We start from the raw sequence: 13,687 nt of genomic DNA on the forward strand, positions 1-13,687 counted from the left end.
CCTACTGGTTCTTTCCCTATAACTTCCTCTACTACCAAAGGAGGAGCATCTACCAATTTCTCTTGTTGCTACTCTAGTCCTGTTTCTTTGTTAGTTATTCCCTTTAATTTCCACACTTTCTCTCCCTCTTTAGAGCTATCAATTATGTCCTTTTTTATTCCCTTTTCCCTGATTTTATTCTGATTATGTTTCCTAGCTTTCTCCTCTAAGACCCTAGGGCAAATATTAGCCACATGTCCCACCTTCTTACATTGGAAACAGGAAAATGGGACACTTTCAAAATCTAGCTTTTGAATATGAGTTCCCAACTTAGAGTGGAGGTACACTACTTCTAGCATATCTCTCCCCTCACTGACTCCAATGCATATTCTTGCATAAGCTAACCAACTCCTTGCCACTATTACAGGATCTATGGATAAGAGCTCCCCAAAATATTTAGCTATATCGTTGAAAACATCCTCGTACCAAAATTTCATTTAGAAGTTCTGGCAACTAGACCTAGGCAGGTGCTTGAACAAAGAAGGAATCATTAAGATCTAGCTTTGAAGTCCATTTATGCAAGGCCAATGTAAAATGTCCAAAGGACCAGGATCCAACACATAGAATCCTTGTGAGATCATCCATATAAGAGAAGTCAAAAGAGAGGAAGCCCTTAGCCATAGCTACTATCTCCACATGCCCTTTCAAGTCCCATTTGTTTCTCACATGGGTCCTCACAATGTCAATATTTGGCCTTGGGCCAATGAACTTCCCAACCATAGAGGATGCTATAGAAGCAATGTTATGGTTTACCAGTTCATCAAGGATTTCAATAACAAACAAACCCTTATCTTTTTCTAGAAGGAAGACTTACCTGTAGGTTTTATCCCAAAGAGAGAAGACCATCTACCTCTCAAACCTAAGTCAAGGAATGTTTGAGCATTTTGCGGGCCTAGCAAAGTCTGACCAGATTCCAAAACCTCCTTCCCTGAGGCCTGTTGTGATTCTCATGAGCTCTCATTCGCCAAGGGAACAATATTCCCCTAGTCTTCCTTCTCCTAGAAATCCCTAAAACCCTTCTCTACACCATCCTGGATAGATCCACCTGATGCTAAATTTAAATTTCCCATCTCTTCAATTCCTGCTCTGACACCCACTCCCTCCCCATGTGCCATTAATATTTGTTTATATGATGTTATTATATCAAAACTTTGTGGGAAAAGTCTAGTCTTGTACCCAAGCTAATGAAGCAGGTAGTTGGCACAAAAGTCCCATAAGAGAAACTAGCCTACAACCATTCTCCACTACAAAGGGGAGTTGAACCTGTGACCTCAAGCAAGTAAACCTCAAGGCACAAAATAACTCACCTACAAGTGGCAATAATAAACACCCTATTCATTTAGTTTATGAGAATGACTACTTGTAAAGAATTATCAATGTACCAACATTTAGAAGCTCTAGGAGAATGGGTATTCCATTATTTGTTTCATCACAGGTACCTCATGGGTCAATTCCTCAAAGACTTCATTAATGATAACATGAGAAAATATTGTGCTCCAATCCACAACATGTGTAGATTAATCATATACATAACAAATTCTATTACAAATGAAATTAGAGGCAGTGTGCTAGGAATTTTGGTCTTTGCACTAATAAACCACATGGAAATAGTAGATTTTTAAATCTTATCTCTTACCCATGGATTTGGAGTGATCAGTGGACAATACAAATAGTGGTAGGAGTCAAACACCTCAAGTAGAGCACAATTATTATCCTAGTAAACATGTATCCAAAATATAAAAGAATAGGAAAGACACAAAATGATTTCATAATGCCACCTCTTTCTACATGTACTAGGTGTCTTGAGGAAAGACAAAATTGCAATATTTGGTTAGTTGGGCCACATTAAAATCCTTCAAGTATTATTGGTTAGGAATTTTTCTTCAAAATAAAAAAAAACTCTAACATGAAAATGTCTAGACTAATTAAAATTTAAAAATAAGTATGGATAAACCTTTTGAGGAAATGACAACCTATATAATATTAAAAAAAAACATTAATAGTATACTATTTATTACATTTCTATGGAAAGAAAGGAATATAAGAACTTTGTGTAATGAAAGGATGGATCTAACTTTTTTCCTTAATAAATTGGAAGTATTTATTATCAAGGTAAATAAAAATAATCTTAGAAACTCATATAAGGGGGAAGATTATTTTTTAGACTAGGATGCAGAAATGCATAAAAATTGCTTCAACCTAATTAATCCATGAATGACCTACACAAAATCCAACAAGATCATTCAAAGAGAATGTAAATGGGAAACTCCTCCTACAGGATGGTCAAAGTTAAATTTTGATGCGAGCTTTAGGGGTGATCGAGGACCAACAAGATTAGAATGTATTATTTATTTAGATAACAGATCATGCTTAACAAAACATGTCAAGCCCTTAGGAGTAATGTGGTGCATGAGCACCAGGGGAACATTATTAGAAACCCTAGTTCTCCTAGGACATTTTATCTTGTCGTGTCCCTATCTAATTCACTAGTGAATATGAGGAGATTTATTATCCTATTGGTCTATTTAGGTGTTTGGGAAAATAGGCAACTTAGAAACAAGTTGTTAACTTTTGACACAAAATTGCCAAAGTTGCCAAAAGTTGCTATGTTGCAACTAGGTGTGCAATTTAGGTCTTGGAACCTCCAAATTGTAGGATTAGTCATGAAACATGTGGGAAGGTGATAAGGGGTCTATTATAACCATAAGGCATTAATTTGGGAGGTCCAAGATAAGTTAGGAGGTAGAATTCAAATATTGTCAAAGTTGTCATTGATAACATTGCAACTTGGCAATGTTGTCATGACAACATTTCTTGTCCAAAAACTACAAAATGCCCAAAAGTGGTTATGGGTCACTTTAGATAGTTGGATCTTGTGGAATAGGATCATATAAGGACATATAAAACCTAATTAGAGGTTTGGTCATTCATTTTGATGACTGTGAATAGTAGAGCAATATTTTTTTGTGCATTAATTTGTCACAGTTTTGTTTACAAGTTGAGCATATCATTTTTAATGGATTGAATAGTAGCACTGTAGGTGGTATATGGTTAGAGTAGTTCATTTTATTGCCCAATTTTCTAAATAATGTTCATTTTTTTCCATTTGTTTGGGTTTTGAAAAATCTTTCTTCCCTGGCTAGTTTACTAGTTTGTCTAGAGTGAGGAAGACAAAAATGCATCTTCCATAAAATCCCACAGTGGCACTATCATGGCCTATTGGGACATGGAAGGAAAAACCTATTTATAGTGTAAATACTTGTTTTGGAGGCTTGGAAGCATGGTTTTCTATTTTTAACATCTTGCCCTAGACGATTCATCAAGAACCTGACTAGGAGCAAGAAGCATAACAAAGGATTGATACATGGGTGGATGGATTGATAATGGAAAGAATTTGATACAAGAGTTTTGAATAGTCTTTTGGGACACTAAGGAAGTGAAAACTAGATTTTTGGGTGATCAAACCAAAAAAAATCAAGAGGAAGTTTGAAAAATGTTAGAAATCCTCAAGGAATTGAGGTTTTTGGCCATTGGACTATATGAACACCTGGGGAACTTCAAACCAACAAGATCTTGAAGCTTTCCCAAACCTGGAGTGAAGGTTTTTTCTAGGGTCCTTAGGAAATTTTTAGAGTAATTTGGCCAAAACTATATTAGGAGGCCTATTTAAGACCACTAAGCCTACTAGCCCTACTTACTAGGGAATGGAGAGATTGAGTGGAGAACAAAAGAGTCTAGTGACCAATTAAGGTCAAGAATGGTAAAAATAAGGAGTTTCAAGGTCCATCCATCCATGAAAGTTCTGAATGGAGAGTGGAAAAGTCTTGGGGTGATTTTGATGGTATAAAGCCAATGGAGTTACTAAGAGATCGAACTTGGTAGAGATTTTCTTAGGAATAGGAAAATAGGATTAAATCTCCTAAGGTAGATGGCATCTAGAGTGGCCCCTTAAGACTCTAGAAGAGGTCCTAGTGTAGACCCAAAAGGGAAGGTCTTATTGAGAACCCTAAAAAATGGGTTTCTTGGAGACTCCCCATCAAAATTGGTATCAAAGCCCTAAAAAGATTTGGGCTAGACATAGTATATGTCAAACTTAGTGGGTGAATCAGTAGGTGAGTCAATCATGGTGACCAATATATAATTGGCTAAAGAAGTGCCAAAATAAAAGGAGGAGAATAGGCTCATGAAGGAGACCTGAGAGGCTATGAACACTAGGCTAGATGAAGTAGCAAAGATAACTAATAAAGTGAAAGAGAAGTTGAAAGATGGTGAGAATACAGTGAAAGAGAAGTTGAAAGTGTTGGAAACTTGGAAACAAAGAATATAACCATTTCCACATAACCCATAATAAATCTGAAATAATCACGGAATTAAAATCCACATGCAAGAGAATAGACAACATACCCACAAAATTGTGACACAAGATATACCCTGGGAAACCCTCATTGAGGGAAAAACCTAGCCTCCAAAAGCATCCATCATCATGTATTATTCAGCAAAAATACCATTGCCATACAACCATGGAAGCCTTCATGGCCATAGCCACAACCGAGCAAACTATGTGAACAAACATGAATCCACACATCCCATGCCATGCATTCAACCTTCACAAATGCTCCCTTGGCTAACCTGTCAAGCCTTGTCCCGCTCGACTCTTGCCTTTTTCTTCTCCTTGTCACTCTCTTACTCTCTCTATACAACAACTATCCTTGTGGCTGCTTATATAGTAGCAAGTCCCACAAAACTACCAAGTGGTATTACATAAACCATGTGCTAAAACCATGTGCTACCTAACCCACTGACCCCACATTTAATATTGGGCATTTAATTCTTTTCCCCAATATTAAATAATTACATGAAATATTTTCACAATGTTACAATACAACTCATCAAGAATATTCCATAGGAATCTTTACATGTTGCACGTCCATCTAGGTACAACATTACATAATAAAAATAAAATAATAAAATAACAATATTATGCAATGTGTGCAACACCCATTATCTCAACAGAAAGATGGTGAGGAAAAAGGCAAGTCAATAGACATTGCAGATGAAATTCCTGAACTAGACCCACCGTTGTGAGAAGAACCTTTCCTTAAGGAAATCAAGGCCTTAGGAGGGAAAGTATTGGAAGGAGATCCATTAATTAGTGGTAAGATGGAGCCATAACTAGTAATGGAATTGATTGAAGGGATGGAGAATTGCTTTGAGTGTTAACAGATCTCAAAAGCACATAAGGTCAAGGTAGTTAAGTCTAGAATGAGGGGGTCAGCCTTAACTTGGTGGAAGTTCCTACAATCAGAGAGAGAAAAGGAAGGATTTTAATTAAAATCAATGGAGGCTAAGGCAATATAGAACTACTTGCCTTAGGACTATGAAATCCAGTTACATAAGAAGAGGCAAAGCCTTAGATATAAGGATTTGGATGTGGTTGCCTATATAGAGTAGTTCTAAAAATTGTGTTTAAGTTCCAAGGTATAAGAGGATCAAAGCATTAAGGTAGCTAAATACCTTAATGGACTTAGATGGAACATACAAGAGAAGCTCAGTCTCTTAAGCCCAATTAATGTCTATAATGCTATCAATTAGCCCTCAAGGTGAAGGAAAAGGGCAAGAAAAAACAAGGTACTCAATCCAAGAATAGGAGTAGAGGGAGAGACTCTAGAGGACATGGAGGAAATGGTGGAAGAGGTAATGATGATAGGTCAGAAGGTGACTCTATGATTGTAGAGCATAGTGAGAACTCCAGTTCAAATAGAAGCAAATGATTTGGAGGCAATAGAGGAAGATGAGGTATATGTTCAAATTTCACAAAAATGAAATGATATAACTATGGAAAACTTGGAAACCCTTCTTATAGATGTCCTGAGAAAGGATATACTTCTTAATTAGAGAAAAGCATTAGCTATGTACAAAAGGACATTGGAAGTGTAAGTCTCCTAAGGTGAATCTAGACTTAGAAAGTGGGAAATATTTAATGTTCAAAAGGCTCTTAATTAAAGAACTAGTCAAAGAGGAACCTAGACAGAGAAAAGCACTTTTTAGAGTGAAGTGAAAAATACTTGACAAGGTATGCAAGGTGATCATAGATTCAAGGTCAACTAACCACATCATCTCTGAGGAAGTAGTGAACAAGTTAGGACTATTAAGGATCACTCATGCTCATACTTACAAGGTCACTTGGTTGAACAAAGGTCGAAATGTTTAGGTGAATAAATAAGCTTAGGTATAGTTCACTATTGGAGCTAACAAGGACAAGATCTTGTGTGACTACTACCCATGGATGCTTGCCACTATTTATTGGGTAGACCATGTCAGTATGACATGAAGACCATCTACAACAAAGAGAAGAACTCTTATTCTTTCGAGAAGAATGGAGTCACTTATCACATTTAGTCACTAGTTGGAGAGAATGAGACAAAACTAGTAACCCTTAATGTGTTATTAATCAATGGAAAAACATTTTTGAGTTACCTAAAGAAGGAGGAAAATGAGATGAGGTTTTCCATTGTGATGAAACCTATTAAGGATATAAAACCAAAGTCAAAACCATTACCTACAGAGGTGGAATATTGCTTGAAAAATTAAAGAAGATAGTCAGTAATGAAAGTCCTACTACATTTCCACCTAAGAGGTCCATTAGTCATTAGATTGACTTTATACCAAGTGCATCACTACCTAAAAAAGTTTCCTGCAAGATGACTCCTGACCAAAAGAAGGAGATTGAAAGGCAAGTGCAAGAGCTTCTTGATTAGAGGTTGATAAGAAAAAGCATCAACCTATGTCTAGTGCCAATGGCACTGGCCCCTAAAAAGAAATTTAAGTGGGGATTATGCACTAATTCTAGAGAAACAAACAAGATAACCATTAGATATAGATTTCCTATTCCTAGAATAGAAGATCTCATGGATTGTTTAGGAAGGCAAGGTATTTACCTAAGATAGACTTTGAAAGTGGTTATCACCAAATTAGATTCAAGGAGGGAGATGAACAGAAATTGACATTCAAAATCACAGAGGGCCTATATGAATGATTGGTCATGCCCTTTGGGATTAATAATGCACCTAGCACATTCATGAGACTAATGAATGAAGTTCTCAAGGACTACGTAGGTAGATTTGTAGTGGTGTACTTATATAATATACTCATCTTTAGTGAAACCAAGGAGGAACACTTGCAACACTTGGAGATTGTGGTAAAGAGGATACATGGAAGAGAAGTTAGCCACAAACATAAAGAAGTGTGAATTCATGAAACAATAACTTATGTACTTAGAATTTTTGATCTCGTGTGGAAGCTTAAAGATGGATCCAAGAAAGGTGGAAGCTATTTTGAGTTGCCCCTGTCCAAAATCATGGACAAAATTAAAAATATTTCATGGGTTGGCTTAGTTTTATAGGAAGTTCATAAGGGGTTTCAGTGAGATTTATGCACCTATTTTAGACACCATTAAAGGAGGAGTGAAAACCAAGTTCAAGTGGACCAATGAGGCTAATAAGGGGTCTTAAGAGCTAAAGAAAAAAGTAGTAACTCTACCCATCCTAGTCTTACCAAGCTTTGACAAATTATTCAGTATGGAATGTGATGCAAGTAATGTTGTAGTGGGGGAAGTTCTTAGCCAAGAAGGAAGACTAATGGCATTCTTTAGTGAAAAATTGAATAAGGAAAAGAAGAGGTGTTCTTATTATGATTTGGAGTTGTATGCATTGGTGCAAGCCCTCAAGAAGTGGAGGCATTAACTATTGCCTAAGGAGTTTGTGATATTCACAGATAATCAAACCCTAAGCATCATAAATACATAGGATGAGTTAAGTAATAGACATATTAAGTGGGCGGATTTTGTCCAATCCTACACCTTCACTCTCAAGCATAAGAAGGGACAAGAAAATAAGGTAGTTGATGCACCTAGTAGGAGATTACTTACACTCAATGAAATTTAGATGCAAAGTATTAGGGTGGAGAGCTTCAAGAATCTATACAAGATGATGAAGACTTTATAAAGGCCTGCAAGGTATGTGTGGAACTCAAGAATCATCATCACTATTAATATTAAGATTGTACCTTACAAAATGGATTTCTTTTCAAGGGTGGTATGTTATGTGTACCTAGGGGGTCCATGAGAGAAATTTTGATGCAGGAAAAGAATGATGGGAGTCTTAGTGGGTATTTTGGCTTGAATAAGACACTGGAGTTGGTTAAGAGGTTCTACTATTGGCTTAAGATGTAGAGGGATGTGAAGAAGTGTGTGGAGGAATGTGGAATATGTCAAAGAGAAAAGAGGACTACTACTAATGCAAGGCTTTACCAACCACTTCCTATTTTAAATAGGCCTTGGGAATGCCTTAGCATGGATTTTATTGTTGGATTACCTAGGAATAACTCTAGTTTTGATAGTGCTTTTGTGGTTATACAAAGGTTTAGCAAGATGATCCATTTTATACCTTGCAATACAACTCATCATGCCAGTCATATTTCTCATCTCTTTTTCAAAGAGCTAGTAAGAATGCATGGGTTTCCTTTGATCATTGTGTCACACAGAGATGTGAAGTTAATGGGTCACTTTTGGAAGACCTTGTGGAAGAAATTGAGTGCAAAAATGTCTTTTGGATTTGCATACCATCCATAAACATATGGAAAAATTGAAGTCATAAATAGGGTATTGGGAAACCTCTTAAGATGTTTGACTAAGGAATATGGTCAAGTATGGGATCAAGTCTTATCCCAAGCTGAATTTTTGTATAATGATAGTGTGAATAAGACTACTGGTAAGAGCCCTTTCAAGATAATGTATGGAATGTATCCAAGAGGTGTATGTGAACTTAGAGAACTTGGAGATATGATAGGGAAGAGCTGACATGCTAAGGACTTTGCTTAGTCCATGAAGGAGGTCCATGACCAAGTCAAGAAGACTTTGATGGATGCCAATTAGAAACTTAAAGATAAGGTAGATGACAAGAAGGACTTACAATTTGAAGTTGGATAAATGGTGATGATACATCTCAACAAAGCTAGGTTAAGCTTTAGATGAGGAGGATAGGACCATGTAAGATCTTGGCAAAGTATGGACATGATGCTTATAAGTTGGGGCTACCCATAGAGTTAGCTATCTCAACAATTTTTTATGTGAAATACCTAATCAAGTATAAAGGTTTGAATATTGTAGAGAGGAAACATATTTTAGAGGTAGATAATGACCTAATTGAGGTCTCTATACCATAAAAGAAATAGCCAAGGGAAGAGAAGGTTTTGGATTCCAGAGTAAAGAAGAAAACCAAACATGGGGTCTACATGAAGCATCTTATAAAATGGGATAACTTATCTGAATTAGAGGCTACTTAGATATCTCAGAGTGACTTTAAGAATTTATGCATCAGTGAAGATTTCCTATCTTCAAGAGTGGTTGAACTTCTTGTTTGTAGGGGAGAATGGTATAGGAGCATCTAGGGTAGGCTATTAGAAACCCTAGTTCTCCTAAGACATTTTGGCTTGTAGCATCCCTAGACAAGTCACTGGTGAATAAGAGGAAATTTAGGGTCCTAGTGGTGTTTTTAGGTGTTTTGGATGTCAAATAGGCAAGATGGAAACAAGTTGTCAACTTTTGACACAAAATTGCCAAAGTTGTCAGAAGTCACTAAATTGTAACTAGCTATGCAATTTGGGTCTCAGAGCCTCCAAATTGTAGGATCAGTAATGAAACATGTGGGAAGGTGATAAGGGGTCTATTTTGACCATAAGGCATCAAGTTGGGAGGTACAAGATAAGTTAAAAGGCAGGATTCAAAATTTGTCAATGTTGTCATTGACAAATTTTCTTGTCCAAAAGTTGCAAAATGCCCAAAAATGGTTATAGTTCAATTTGGACACTTGGATCTCATGGAATAGGATCATATAATGACATACATGACTTGATCAGAGGGTGTGTCATTCATTTTGATGAATTTGAATAGTAGAGTAATAAAATTTTGTGCATATTTTGTAACAGTTTTGTTTGCAAGTTGAGCATCTCAATTTTAATGGGTTGAATAACAACAATATAGGTGGTATATGGTTAGATTAGTTCATTTTATTTATATATGTTCTTAATTAGGTTCATTTTTTCCCATTTTTGTGGGTTTTGAAAAAACTTTCTTCTTTGGCCAATTTACTAGTTTATCCAGAGTGAGGAAGACAAAAGTGCCTCTTCCATAAAATCCCACTGTGGGACTATCACAACCTATTGTTACATGGAAGGGCACTCTATGTATAGTGAAAATACTTATTTTGGAGGCTTGAAAGTATGATTTTCTATTTTTAACATCTTGACCTATGCGAGGTAGCAAGCACCCAGAAAGGAGCAAGAAGCATAACAGTGGATTGATACATGGGTGGATGAATTGGTAATGGAGTGATTTTGATAGAGGAATTTTGAATAGTCTTGTAGGACACTAAGGAAGTGTAAATAGGAGTTTTGGGTGATCAACCCAAGTGAAATCAAGAGGAAGTTTGAAAATTATTTTAAAACCCTTAAGGAACTGAGATTTTTGGCCGTCGGACTATACAAACACCTAGGACACTTGAAATCAAACAAATCTTGAAGCTTTCCCAAAAGGGTATCTAGAATGGGGGTTTGTTTCTAGGGTCCTTAAGAAAATTTTAGAATAATTTTTCAAACATAATATTAGGAGGCCTAATTGGAGCTACTAGGCCTACTAGCCCTACTTACTAGGTAATGAAGAGATCGAGTAGGGAACAAAAGGATTCAATGACCAATTAAGGTTAATAATTGTGGAAATAAGGAGTTTCAAGGTCCATCCATCCATATAAGTGCTAAGTGGAGAGTGGAAGAGTCTTGGGATGGTTTTGATCATGCAAAGACAAGGGAGTTGATAAGGAATCAAACTTGATGGAGAGTTTATTTGGAATAGGAGAATAGGATTGAATATTCTATGGTAGAAGGTGTCTATACTAAGCCCTTAGGACTCTATAATATGTCCTAGTGTAGACCTAGAAGGGAAGGTCTAGTTAAGAACCCTAAGAAGTGGGTTTCTTTGAGAGTCCCTATCATAATGTCTCATAACTTAGCATAATTAGAGGCCTTGATTTGACGCTTAACTCTAACTAGAGAGATAGGTATTAATAAATTAGTTACCGAAGGAGATTCATAAATTATCCTAAATGCATTAAGAAAAAGAGAGACTCCAAACTGGATTCTTAATTCTAAACTTGAATATTCTCTAACCATAGTTGATATTTGAAGAGACAATCATAAAACATATGTATAAGAAGGTAATACAGAAGTGGATAATATTTCTAATAAAGGAGCATATGTTTAAGAGATCCTAATAAGACAATCCAACATGATAACTATAAGTTAGATACTTGCTCTAGGCTTTTGCTCGCTTTGAATAGTTAGATTATTCTAAATGCCTTTTTGAAAGTAGTAGTCCTAATGAGGAAACTAAAGTCCAGACTCAAATAAGTCTTAAGATAATCGATAAATTTGAAGAAATTAGCATTATATACATATATATGTATGTACGTATGTATATATACATACATATATATGTACACACACATATATGTGTGTATATATATGTAATATATATATATACACATATATGTGTATATGTATATGTATAGGTATATGTATGTATCTGTATATGTATATGTATATATATACATATACATATACATCTACGCACATACATACATACATACATACATACATACATACATACATACATACATACATATATATATATATATATAAAATTCACATTTTTCTTTCTTTCTAGAATTGCCCCATGCACCAACATGATGCTTAGTGCTCCACTGACTTATGGATCTGTTAAGTTCTAACCGATGCATTATAGTGGGTGAATCAGATACAAAGGTCCAGTCCTGTAAAGATCATTTCCTTCGCAGGTATGTTCTCCTACTCCACCAAACACAGAAACCCCTCCATGAAATTAACTTAATTTAAAGATATATAAGAAGTTTTAAGGGATTTTTACAAAATCTACTTTCTAATCTTTTTTTTTTCATTTTTTAGAGCAATTTATTAGATAACCATAAACAAAGAGGGATTGAACAAATTTTGACTCCCATCTAGAAGTCACTCTATATATATGTATACACACACACACACACACACATATGTGTGTGTGTGTGTATATATATATACATATATATATATATATACATATACATATACATGTATATATGTATGTACATACATATATATATGTATATATGTATATACACATACATATATATGTATATATGTATGTATGTATACATATATACATATATATGTATGTACATACATATATATGTATATATGTATGTATGTATACATATATACATATATATGTATGTACATACATATATACATATATACATGTATATATATACATGTATATATATATATATCTACATATATATATGTATATATGTATACATGTATACATATATACATATATACATATATGTATACATATATATACATGTATATATATATATATACATATATACATACATGTATATATGTATACATATATACATATATACATGTATGTATATATGTATATATATATATATACATGTATATATATGTATACATATATACATACATGTATATATGTATACATGTATACATATATACATATATATAGATATACATATATATGTATATATGTATACATATATACATATGTATATATATATACATATATATATGTATGTATATATGTATAGATATATACATATATATGTATATCTATATATATGTATATATGTATATACATATGTGTGTGTGTGTGTGTGTGTGTGTGTGTGTGTATGTATATATACATATATATGTATGTGTGTGTGTGTGTATCAAGAAGGAAATAGATCAATAGATACATTAGCAAATAAAGGAATAGATGGTGAGAACTATATGTTAAAGAATTACTAGATCATCTAATCCTTAATCCAATTCTTATATTTAAAATAAACAATTATAAATCTTCACTGAAGTTATTCACGCATAGGAAGAAAACCAATTAACTAAATTATCTATATCTAGAGTCAAAGATTTGTCCAGTTTAGAATATTTTTCACATAGTAGAAATTATTTCAAATAAAAAGAAATTAATATAGTAATATCCTTTGTTATTTTTTTCTCTTTTAATAAATAAAAATAAATAAGATTACATGGATTTATTTTTTCTACCTAACATTTATTAAAAAGAGTAGATTATAATAACAATCTTGGCCAAGAACAAGTGTATGCAAACTTTCTCAAGATTTATAGACAAGGAATGGAAGCTACCAGATAAATAAGAATATCGTATAAAGAGGAAAGATAGAGAAGAATCATCAAGGAAGGAAAAGATATTTGGATCATAATATAAAGTATCTCAAAGGTCCTGGGTTCGAATCTATTCAAGCTTAATAAATAATAATAACTAATTACAACACATAATAATTAATCTTGGCTTCGACCTCTTACTGATAACAAAAAAATGATTGCATTTCTAATGTATAAAATAAAACGAAATAATTATCTAACTAATGAATGGTAACTTAAATTGAAATTTAATTTACATAATATAAATATATGTGTATAGACACACACATAATGTAATAGACAAAATGGGATCAGTTAAAAATCTATTTTTTTT

Source organism: Cupressus sempervirens, chromosome 6, assembly GCF_028749045.1.
Source record: "Cupressus sempervirens isolate cs-2001-9-10 chromosome 6, ASM2874904v1, whole genome shotgun sequence".
Classification (NCBI taxonomy): Eukaryota; Viridiplantae; Streptophyta; class Pinopsida; order Cupressales; family Cupressaceae; genus Cupressus; species Cupressus sempervirens.